The following is a 12249-nucleotide window of genomic DNA, read 5'->3' as shown; positions in this document are numbered from 1 at the left end:
TCTTCTATGTGAAATATCTGCTTAAGTCTCTTGCCTGTTAAAATTGTTTTATTAGGGTTTGTATGGCTTGTTTATGGAAGCTGGATGCAAGTTCTTGGTCAGATAAATGTATTGTGGATATTTTCTCCCAGTCTGTGACTTGCCTTTTCATTTTCTTAATGATGTCTTTTGAATAATCAACATTTTTAGCTTCAATAAAGTTTAATCTATCATTCAAAAATTTTCATGGTTAATTTTTTTTCTGTCCTCTCTGAGAAATCTTTGCCTAAACCAAGGTTTCAAATACATTGTCCTATATTTTGTTTTAGAAAATTTTACATTTTTAGCTTTTCAGTTTATTTAGGTCTGTGGCCTGTCTGAAATTAAGTCTTGTGTTTGGTGTGTGGTAAAGTTCGAGGGACCTCTAAATCCATAGTTAAATGATTTATCCATGTGCGATATATAATAATACAGAGAAAAACAGCAATGACGATATCAAACATAGATACTTGAGACACTTGCAGGTGCGAATACCAGAAAATCCAACTCATAATTTGTTAGGGAAAGGAAGATGTATCGGCTCGTATAATTGAAAAAGTTCAGGAGGAGATTTAACAGTTATAATTGATTTTTATAAGTACCAGGACATGAAGAATTGGACAGAAATACATGCAAGTAATTTTAGAAAAGTGATGAACATGCAGGTATGGCTGGATCCAGGGGCTTGAATGGCGAGCTCAGCATTTAGTTTCTCTCTCTCTCTCCTCATCTCAAATCTTTTCTCTTCAGTGTTGCCTGTATTTTCTGACAAACTCACTCTTGGTGGTGGTAAGATGTTTACAAACAATACTAGGCTTATGTCTCATCGTATCAGCAACCGCAACTCCTCAATGATTTGGTGGATTACAATTTAGTGATTTTTAAAAATTGAGCTTCTAAAATATCTTGGGGAGTTCCCATCGTGTCTCAGCAGAAACAAATCTGACTAGCATCCATGAGGATGCAGGTTCAATCCCTGGCCTTGTTCAGTGGGTTAAGGATCTGGCATTGCTGAGGGCTGTGGTATAGGTCACAGGTGCAGCTTGGAACTAGCATTGCTGTGGCTGTGGTGTAGGCCAGTGGCTATAGCTCTGATTCAACTCCTAGCCTGGGAAGCTCCATATGACACAGGTGCCCCCCCGCCCCCCCGAAAAAGTCTTGGTCTGGTATGATGCTGCCTTTCAGCTTGTGGTCAATGCCTCAGCAATGGTGGAAGACCTTTCTGTCCAGGTGTGAGTTTGAATTCTCTCTATCTCCCCAGCACATGTCTTCTTGCCCATTGAAAAGCCCTAAGATTTTGGCAGGTCCCTGTAAAGCAGTGATTCAGAGCTCTGGAGTCAGATACGATGTTTCCACTTTTTTTTTTTTTGCTTTTTAGGGCCGGCCGCACCCGCAGCACATGGAAGTTCCCAGGCTAGGGTCTAATCGGAGCTACAGCTGCTGGCCTACACCACAGTCACACCAACACGGGATTCAAGCCGCGTCTTCGACCTACACCACAGCTCATGGCAAAGCCATATCCTTAATCTACTGAGCAAGGCCAGAGATGGGACCCACAATTTCCTGGTTTCTCGTTGGTTTCATTTCCACTGAGCCACCATGGGAACTCCCAGTTTCCACTTTTGGACTGTATTAGCTGTGTGACTTTGGGCAAGCTGTTTGACCTGAGATTCTGTTTCCTCATCTAAAAATAGGGAATAATAACAGCACTGCCTTTTAGGATTGTTGCAGAAGGAAAATGAGATAATGCAGGTAAAACAGGTAGGATGAGGGTTGGTATGGAAATAAATATCAACTATTTTTATTGCAGAATTGGACAACAATGATTTCAAGTCTTTCCACCGTGGGGGGCAGGGAGTGTGGAGATAAACATACAGGCTCAAACTTCAATATTTCAGACTCATCGTGATAAAGATAATTTGGAGTTATCTAAATTGGAGACTTCAAGATAGCTTCACTGAGCCACCCTGCCATCATCTCTTGCGTGTTCTCTCTGGCAAGACACTGCACACAAATACCACTCGCCAAGTGAGAAATGATGCTTTGATTACGTAAAAGCACTCTGCCCCCCGCCCCAATCCAGGGCGCTCAGGTACAAACTGGAAGGAAGACACAAACTGGGGAGGGGGGGGCGGTCCTTGTTCCTTAATCCCTACCTTGAAGGCAGCTGATTGGTCAGTGCAAGTTTGGTCAGACCTACCACCCAGGCTCATGCAAGAACGCACCAATAGAAATTCTGGCTGGTGGGGTGGGCTGCTTCCTACTTGCAGATAGAGGAGGGGAGTCGAGTCTGCGGGGCCGGACGTGCTGATACCTGAAAAAGCAAATACGGAGGGGAAGAGGCAAAGCGGGCGGGCTGTGCATGGTGCCTTGGCAGCGGCTGTTAACACCCAAAACAGGTCACGACTCATCACCTGTGATGAGGAAAACAGGCTCTCGCTCACCCGGGGAGCAAGTCAGGGAACTCAGAAAGGAACCAGCCGTTCTCGACCGAGGATTTTCTTGCAAACGGGTGAAGGAGCAAAGGGGAAACAACGCTCTTTAAAAATAAATAAATAAACACAACCTTTTAATTCAAAGCAGTTTTATGACCTTTGAAAGACAAACTCACATTAACATAGCGTTTCTAAGTAAAGAGACCTTCCTGCTGGGTCTTCCGTGCTGAATAAACACCATTCATTTGTAATGAGCAGCACCCAGCTGCAGGAGGGCAATTAATATGCTAACACGAATTAAAACAGTAGGTCCTTCTTAAGAAGGCAAAACATCAAGGCTTTCGCGGTTTCCTCCTGTTTGCTTTCCGCGAGGCCGACCTAGCGGGAGCTTTTTCCTTGGCTCTTTTGTGATCTTCTGCACAGCCGTGTGCAGAATATCAAGGTTTCGGTGATGCAGGGACCCTGCCGGGGAAGGCAGTGCCACTGGCCACCTTCCATTCTGCCCCTGGGGGTGTTTACGTCTCTCTCCCCCAGCGCTTATTGGCTCCTGTAATTGGAAAGTCCAGGAGAAGCTTTATCTCACTGCCAATTCTGCTTTGGTTTCAATAACCGTGGGTGAATTGTCCTTACCTCTTTGCGGGAAGGGTTCTAAGCCATCTATTATATGGGAAAGCTCGGATTCCCCAAAGTCCTTTAAGGCCCTTGCTGGGAGGGCTTTGAGAAGCCGGCCTCTCCCAGGCAGCAGAGAAGGAGGCCGGCTGGGGTTTAGCTTTGCCATCCTTCCAAAGGGGACCAGCAGGGGCACAGCCGACTAGCCTCACCAGCTACCTATGGCTGCAGCGTATAGGCCATTAATCAGCCCCTTGAAATCCTTACCCAATAGTTCTGGGGGGAACTGTTTCTTTAAAACAAAAAAGGAGCAATTTTCAGAGGTATGAGCTTTGGGCAGAACACATGCTTTGCATATGTGAGGAAGAGCCTATAATCGTATTTTCACCCCTCATTTGCTGGGCCAATCCTTTTTTTTATAGCGGGCAGGGGAACTTCAATTTTGGTCAAAGTATCATGCATTCCGAATTACACTGAAAGCATCCAAATCAATGAGCCGCTATGGCACAGCCATGATAGGGCTGGTGAGGTGGCGGGAGGAATATCATCATTGCAGGAGGCCTTTAGCCTCTGCAGCGTGATGTTATCTGTGCAGACTGATTTTTTTTTTTTTTTGTCTTTTTGCCTTTTCTAGGGCCACAGCCCAGCATATGGAGGTTCCCAGGCTAGGGGGTCCAATCAGAGCTGTAGCTGCCGGCCTAGGCTAGAGCCACAGCAATGCAGGATCCGAGCCACATCTTCGACCTACACCACAGCTCCCGGCAATGCTGGATCCCCAACCCACTGAGCGAGGTCAGGGATCGAACCTGCAACCTCATGGTTCCTAGTCGGAATTGTTAACCACTGAGCTACGACAGGAACTCCAGACTGCAGTTTTGTTTTTTTTTTTTCCCACTGTACAGCAAGGGGGTCAGGTTATCCTTACATGTATACATTACAATTACATTCTCCCCCCAGCCTTTCTTCTGTTGCAACATGAGTATCTAGACAAAGTTCTCAATGCTATTCAGCAGGATCTCCTTGTAAATCTATTCTAAGTTGTGTCTGATAAGCCCAAGCTCCCGATCCCTCCCACTCCCTCCCCCTCCCATCAGGCAGCCACAAGTCTCTTCTCCAAGTCCATGATTTTCTTTTCTGAGGAGATGTTCATTTGTGCTGGATATTAGATTCCAGTTATAAGTGATAGCATATGGTATTTGTCTTTGTCTTTCTGGCTCATTTCACTCAGTATGAGATTCTCTAGCTCCATCCATGTTGCTGCTAATGGCATTATGTCATTCTTTTTTTATGGCTGAGTAGTATTCCATTGTGTATATATACCACATCTTCCGAATCCAATCGTCTGTTGATGGACATTTGGGTTGTTTCCATGTCCTGGCTATTGTGAATAGTGCTGCAATGAACATGCGGGTGCACGTGTCTCTTTTAAGTAGAGTTTTGTCTGGATAGATGCCCAAGAGTGGGATTGCGGGGTCATATGGAAGTTCTATGTATAGATTTCTAAGGTATCTCCAAACGGTTCTCCATAGTGGCTGTACCAGTTGACATTCCCACCAACAGTGTAGGAGGGTTCCCTTTTCTCCACAGCCCCTCCAGCACTTGTTATTTGTGGATTTATTAATGATGGCCATTCTGACTGGTGTGAGGTGATATCTCATGGTAGTTTTGATTTGCATTTCTCTTATAACCAGCGATGTTGAGCATTTTTTCATGTGTTTGTTGGCCATCTGTATATCTTCTTTGGAGAAATGTCTATTCAGGTCTTTTGCCCATTTTTTCCATTGATTGATTGGCTTTTTTGCTGCTGGGTTGTATAAGTTGTTTATATATTCTAGAGATTAAGCCCTTGTCGGTTGCATCATTTGAAACTATTTTCTCCCATTCTGTAAGTTGTCTTTTTGTTTTCTTTTGGGTTTCCTTTGCTGTGCAAAAGCTTTTCAGTTTGATGAGGTCCCATGGGTTTATTTTTGCTCTAATTTCTATTGCTTTGGGAGACTGACCTGAGAAAATATTCATGATGTTGATGTCAGAGAGTGTTTTGCCTATGTTTTCTTCTAGGAGTTTGATGGTGTCCTGTCATATATTTAAGTCTTTCAGCCATTTGGAGTTTATTTTTGTGCATGGTGTGAGAGACTGCAGTTTTTTTAATGGCTTCACCCACCGCATATGGAAGTTCCCAGGCCAGGGATTGAATCTGAGCTGCAGCTGCAACCTACGCCACAGCTATGGCAACACCAGATCCTTAACCCACCATGCAGGGCCAGGGATCCAACCTGGGCCTCCGCAGCAACCTAAGCTGCCACAGTTGGATTCTTTTTTTTTTTTTTTTCTGTCTTTTTAGGGCTGCATCTGTAGCCTATGCAAGTCCCCAGGCTAGGGGTTGAGTCAGAGCCACAGATGCCAGCCTACACCACAGCCACAGCAATACTGGCTCTGAGCTGCATCTTCAGCCTACACTGCAGCTTGTGGCAGCACCAGATCCTTAACCCACTGAACAAGGCCAGGGATAGAACCTGCATTCTCATGGACACCATGTCAGGTTCTTAACCCTCTGAGCCACAGTGGGAACTCTGAGATTGCCGCTTTGAGTACCAGTCTTACTTCTGGGAGCTACGTGCCCAAATTTTGCTCCTCTGGCCTCAGTTTCCTGAGGACGATATGCCCTACGCAAAGGATATGATGACAGTTGTACTTTGCCCGGGGCATAAAAGAAAGCTGAATACATAGCTTTGATTATTGTGAGAGGTAACCTGGCACAGTGGAGTAAGCTTTTGGAGTCAAACTGACCTGGATACAAAGTCTGATTGCCCTTATTAGTAGCATTCTGACATTCAGCGCTTGATTTCACCCCAGTGAGAGTCAGTTTCTTTGTGTGGTCGTTGGGAGTGATACATCCTACTTTATGGGGCTGTGGTTGGGGGATAGTTGAAACTGTACATTTGTAAACATCAAGCTTGGTTCCTGAAACAGACACTTACTAAATCTTGGCTTTCTCTGTACACTGGTTCTGGAGAAATAAAGTCGTGGAGTGAGGGGGCCAGAGACACAAGGCTTGGAATCCTGGCTACATCCCTGGACAGACTGTGTACTCCGGGGCCAGTTAATTAACCTCTCCTGGCCCCAGTGTCCGCCTCTGTAAAGAGGAGAGTATAATAGCATTTATGACAGGGTTAAGTGGGAAAATATGGTTAGTATGTGGCACAAAGCAAGAACCGCTCACATTCATTGATACAGAGCCCTAACGCTGTAGCAGAGCCTGTCCTACGTAATTCACATGTATTCATTCATTAAATCTGCATAAAAATCTTGGGGCTGCTCTTCAGCCCATTTTACAAATAAGGAACTCAGAGCTCTGGCGCGTTATGCCCAAAGTCATCTGGGGATTGGACTGAAATAAAGGCACTCTGGTTCCAGGTCCCAAATCCTTAACTGCTGGGTTGTATGAGTTCATTCCCATTTAAATATTCACAAATGGGTTTGGAAGGGAATTAACAAACAGGAGCTCTCTGGCTATATTAAATTACTCTATCAGGGATGGAATGGGCATAGCCTTCCTGGTGTGACCAGGGCACCTTTTAAGGGCCAGTGTTGGAGATTGGGCTCGGAGTGGCCAGGACGGGGAAGAGAGGCTTTCTACCTTGCAGAATTCCTAGGTTTGACAGATAGGCAAATGTCAGGGAGAACCAGGTTTAAAGAGTAAGTCCCAGTGTTCAGAACAGGGTCAAAGTTGGACCAGTGGAGTCAAGGATTCTGAGTCATGTTGCTGAGACACTCAAAGAGCAGAATCCAGATTCCCTCAGAGGTTTCAGGAAGCAGGAACTACTGGGGAGTCTCTTCCAGGAAACTGCTGGGTGAAGCTATTTCTCTCCATCCTGAGAGAGAGCTCCATTGGCTTGGATCAGATGGGAGGGGCAGCCTGCTTTGATTGGCATTTGCTCTGCAGGAATCAAGAAAAGCTCCCTGTGCTACAGTAACAGTCCTATTAACACAAGTCCCGCCCTAAATCCCAGTGTTTTAACAATAAAGGCTTATTTTTTCACTCAGAACATAATGGGGGTGAAAACTGGGCAGTTCTCCTGGTGGTTCTCTTCTAAGCAGTGATTCGGGGATACTGCTCGCCACCCCTCCCCCCCCCTTAACATGGCTCTGCCCTCCTCAACATAGAGCCTTTATTGTGGCCATAAAAGAGGACAAGAGACTGTGGGTGGCCACTTGGGTTTGGGGGATATACCTGGAGGTGGCGTTCATTCCCTTTACCACCCATTGACAAAACAGAGTCCTATGGTTTCAACCTCACAGCAAAGGAGGCTGGGAAATGTAGTTTCCCTTCATGCCAAGGAAGAGGAAATGGAGAGGGGAAATATCCAGCCACTTCCTGCCACGCCCACCAACAGCGTGTGCCACAGGGGAGCATTCTTCCTCAAAGAGAAATCATGGCTCTGCTACCCAAAGCATAGGAAGGCTGGGTAGGCAGAAACCAGACAAGGGAATCTAGGAAGGCTTTCTGGTTGAGGTGGTGCTTAAGCTTCCACAATAGGAAGTAGCTGGGTGAAGAGGGAGGGGCAGAAGCAGCAATCCCAGAAGCAGTGAGTAGCATGCAGAAGACCTAAACAAGAGAGAAAATCTTTCCCTTCCCTCAGGGAAACATGCTTGGTTCATCCGTTATACAGAGTGGGGATGGGTTAGGGGGAGAAATGACCAGAGGTCCTCTCATGAAAGCCTAAGTAGGTCCTATAAAGAGATAGGGCTTAACTGCAAGAGCAAGAGGGGACTCCAGGAGGATTCAAGGACGGGGGTCACATGATCAGATGTGCATTTCAGAAAGAAGCCCTTGGGCACCCCGGAGTTGCACAGGGGCAGGGTGGAAAGGAAGCTGACAAGACTCTCACCTTTCCTCCTCGTAACTGCATGATGCTGGGTGAGTGCAGGTGATTTAATGTGGGCTGTGACTCCTCCTTTGAATGTATGACTTCTGGCGAGACTGACATCACAACCCTGGGTATACGGAAAGGTCTTCGAAGTTTATTTTTAAAATCTTGAAACAGTGGACAGCATTTATGATTTGGGAGTTTTCACATAAAAATCCAGATGTCCAGCTATATTAATGTGCTTGGGCTTCCAGAACAAAATACCACAGACTGGGTCACTTAAACAATAGAAATTTATTTTCTGGCAGTTCTAGAGGCTGAAAGTCCACGATCAAGATGGCAGCAGGGTTGGTTCCTGATGAGGCCTCTTTCCTTTCTTGCAAGAGGCTACCTTCTTGCTGTGTCCTCACATGACTTTTTCTCAAGTGCATGCGTGTTTCCTAGTGGCTCTTCCTTTTCTTATGGAGACACCAGTCCTTTTGGGTTAGGGGCTCACCCTCATGACCTCATGTAACCTTAACTATAGCCTCAAAAATCCCTATCTCCAAATATGGTCGCATTGAAGGTTAGGACTTCGATGTATGAATTTCACCAGAATTTCAGCTACCCATTGAACAAATGCTTATTGAGCACTTATTACATGCCAGGCATGGCTCCAAGTGCTTAGGAGATAGCAGTAAATAAAATAAACTCTGTCTTGGTGGGTGATATAGGTGATAGGTGATGAATGCTACAGGAAAAAATAAAAAGCAGAGCAAGGAAGAAGGTCCTGGAGGGCTGGGGTGAGGAGAGGGCAGATGGCAAGTAGTTAGTTAGAGTGGCTCTCATTGAGAGAGTGTAGATTGGAGCAAAGACTTGAAGGCAGTGAGGGGATGAGCCATGGGGATGTCTAGGGCAAGGTGCTTGCTAGACAGCATGTGCAAGGGCCCTGAGATGAGAGTGAGGCTGGTGTGTCTGAGCATCAGCAGGGATGTCAGAGTGGCTGGAGCAGAGCCAGTGGGGTGAGAGTGGTAGGAAATGAAGCTACAGAAATGATGGGACTAGGGGAGGAGGAACAGATCCTGAGTGTCTTAAAGCTTTTGTCAGGACTTTAGCTTTTACTCTGAGTGAAATGGGAAGCCTGCTCTCCTAAAAAAATTAGAAGACGAGGCTACATTGGGCCCAATTCCTCCAGGACGACAGGTGGCTGGAGCTCAGTATCAGCTTTCTCCTTAGCATTTCCCCTCCCCTTTGCCACAGTCTTCACTGCTCCCTACTGCCCCCATCCTGGTGTGCCTCACTCATGTATATTTTGCATTCGGCCCCTGAAGGCATTTAAGGATACAATTCCTGCTTTGCAGATTAATGCATCTCAGGCAATGGCATTCTTAGGAATTCCTTTGAGTGTAAAGCTTGGTTCTGGTTTGCAAAGAAAACACATGCATCACGGGTGCCCCTGCTAGTTTGGATTGATGCTGCCTGGATCACAAATTGTTAGAGGCAAATTGTGTCTGGTATGGAAAGATCCATCACGACCCCCAATTGCCTCATACTTCAGAGACTCCTCCCACACTCTGTCTTAGAAGCACTTGGCACTGATGTGGGGCTTAATTAAAAGAACATTACATGCCAACTTCCCTCCACTGAGGATGGATGGGCTGGGCTAGGCTGGGAAGAGGACATGGGATTCCCCAGTCCCCTCAGCAAGGCTGGTTGAGCTGAAACATTACCTGGGCTAGGGTTGTTTATGGGCAATTGGAAAGCTGCACATCCTAGGATGGGAAGCTTAAAACCTGACCTGCTTTCACATGGAGTAGCTTTGGTGGAGGCAGAGGACCCTGCAGGGCTTTTCAGTGCCATGATCCTAGGCCAGAGCCCTGGTCTTTGGAATGAAGCCAACACAGCTAGAGAAGAGATGAACCTGAACTACAGATAACGGTCAGATCCCTGGTCCTCAGCAATGGTGTGAGGTAGGGACTTTTGTCTCCATCCTCAGAGTAATGACATTCAGGTGATGATTTAAATGAGATAATGGGACATTTTCAAGACTTTAGCCAGTGGTTCTCAGCTATGGCTGCTTTTTAGAGTCCCTTTAGGATCTTAAAAAAAAAAAAAAAAAAAAAAAAACGATGCTCTGGCCCCATCTCAAGCCCATCGAGAGCCTGTGCTGGTACAGCCTGAACATCAGTATTTTTATTTTTTTCAATGTAATTTTTAAAATGTATTGAAAACATTTAATTGAAGTACAGTTGATTTACAATCTTGTGTTAGTTTCAGGCACAGTGATTCAGTTGTACATACCTACATATATATCTGTTCTTTTTCAGAATTTTTCCTTTTGTAAGTTATTACAAAGCATTGAGTATAGTTCCCTGTGTTATATAGCAGGTCCTTGTGGGTTATCTATTTTATACATAGTAATTTATATTTGCTAATTCCAATCTCCTAATTTATCCTTCTTCCCACCCCCCTTTCCCCATTGGTGACCATGAATTTGTTCTCTATGTCTGTGAGTATCTTTCTGTTTCAGAAATGTTTGTGTGTGTGTGTATTTTTTATATGTATAAGTGATATCATATGATATTTATCTTTCTCTGTCTAGCTTACCGCACTCAGTATGATAATCTCTAGGAACTCAATATTTTAAAACTCCTAGATGATTCTAAAATCCAACCAGTTTGGAAAACCGGCATTTTGGTTATTTGGGTACCATTTTTGTTGTTTTCGTCCTATCTGATCCCAAACAAAAACAAAATAACATTGGGAGTTCCCATTGTGACGCAGCAGAAACAAATCTGACAAGTATCCATGAGGATGTGGGTTCAATCCCTGGCCTTGCTCAGTGGGTTAAGCATCCAGCGTTGCTGTGGCTGTGGTGTAGGCTGGGGGCTATAGCTCCAATTCATCCCCTAGCCTGGGAACTTCCATATGCTGAGAAGTGGGGCCCTCAGAAGCAACAAAACAAAACAATATTCCCAATGCTACTCTCTACCATGGCCTACTGGCGGCTGTGGGCCCACATCCTTAGAGAGGAAAATTAGCGCGCATCAGAGGCTACCAACCAAAAGGATGTTCTCTTTTGAGAAAATCAGGAACAAAACCCTTGTTACTACCTTGCCCCTACTTACCCCACCGCCAGGGGCCCGCTCCCTCCTGTCATCTCCTGTGCACCTGTTGCCTGAGCCCTGAGCCCATCTTTCCTTTCCTATTTTCTTTCCCTCTTTTTTCCTTCTTCTTCTTGCTTTTCTTTACCTCTCTGTCCTTTTCTTGTCCTTGGGTTTCATCTTCTGCCTCCATTTTCTGTTCTTCCTCAGACTTCACAGAATCACCTACACCCTCCTCTCCATTCCTCTTCTGGGCTCTTCCATCGCCCCTCTGCACACATTACCGGCCTCCTCCCCCCACCCCACCCCCCACCCTCCCCCCATCCCCCACCCCACCTCCTTAACACCTTCACTCCCACCTTCCACCCATCTCCCTACCCCATCCGATCCCCCGTGCAGGCTCCCAGAGCACAGGGCTGAGCTGCTTTCTCTCCTGCTCTAAAAACCTTGACCTCAGACCTGCTCTTCCCTGGTGCTGAAGCCCCCTCTGCCAACCTCCTCCTCCAGGGCTCTCCCGCAGGCCAGGGACGGGGCGCTGCAACTTGCCCACTTTCTGAGCCCACGTTTGACCCTCCCGGCGTTTACTCCCACTGTTTCATATGCCCAAGGGCCCCTTTCCCGCATCCCTGCCTGTCCAAACAGTACTGGATCTGGGAAGCCTGCCCCAGCTCCCTTTATGCACGGCCTTGAGCCTAATTCATCTCAAAGCCTGGGTGGCCTTTCTGCTTTCTGTCCTACATGGAACGGAGCCGGGGTGGGGGGTGGGAAGGCTCTGAGCTACGCCGTCTGGTTTCTCTTTCTGCCTCTGCCACTTGCTGATGGTGATCTTGGGCAAGTTGCCTCGGTGAAACGGGGATAATAACGGCACCCCGGCCACAGAGTGGTGGCCCTGACCAAGTGAATTAACGTCCCGTGTGCAGCCCAGTGAGGCTTGCACCGCCCCGTCTGTGCACAGGACCGCTCTTTCTGAGCATTCTTCCTGGGCAGGGTCCTGATCGGATCCAGCTCTAGGACACCCGTGCTGGTGGGCACCAGGCTGGCACAGACGTACATTCTGGAGTGAGCAACCAGAGGCGGAGGAGGGAGACTCAAACCCAGTGGCAGGGGCCGTGGCCAAGGCCAATGTGACAGCCAGTGCTTCTGTCCCCTGTAGATTTTGCCCGGGCTGCCTGGCTCGGAGCTCCTTTTACAGGTGACACAAGTGTTGGGGGACATCCGGGCGTTATTTAGACGATG

Source organism: Phacochoerus africanus, chromosome 5 (assembly GCF_016906955.1).
Source record: "Phacochoerus africanus isolate WHEZ1 chromosome 5, ROS_Pafr_v1, whole genome shotgun sequence".
Lineage (NCBI taxonomy): Eukaryota > Metazoa > Chordata > Mammalia > Artiodactyla > Suidae > Phacochoerus > Phacochoerus africanus.
This window is presented reverse-complemented; position numbering follows the sequence as displayed.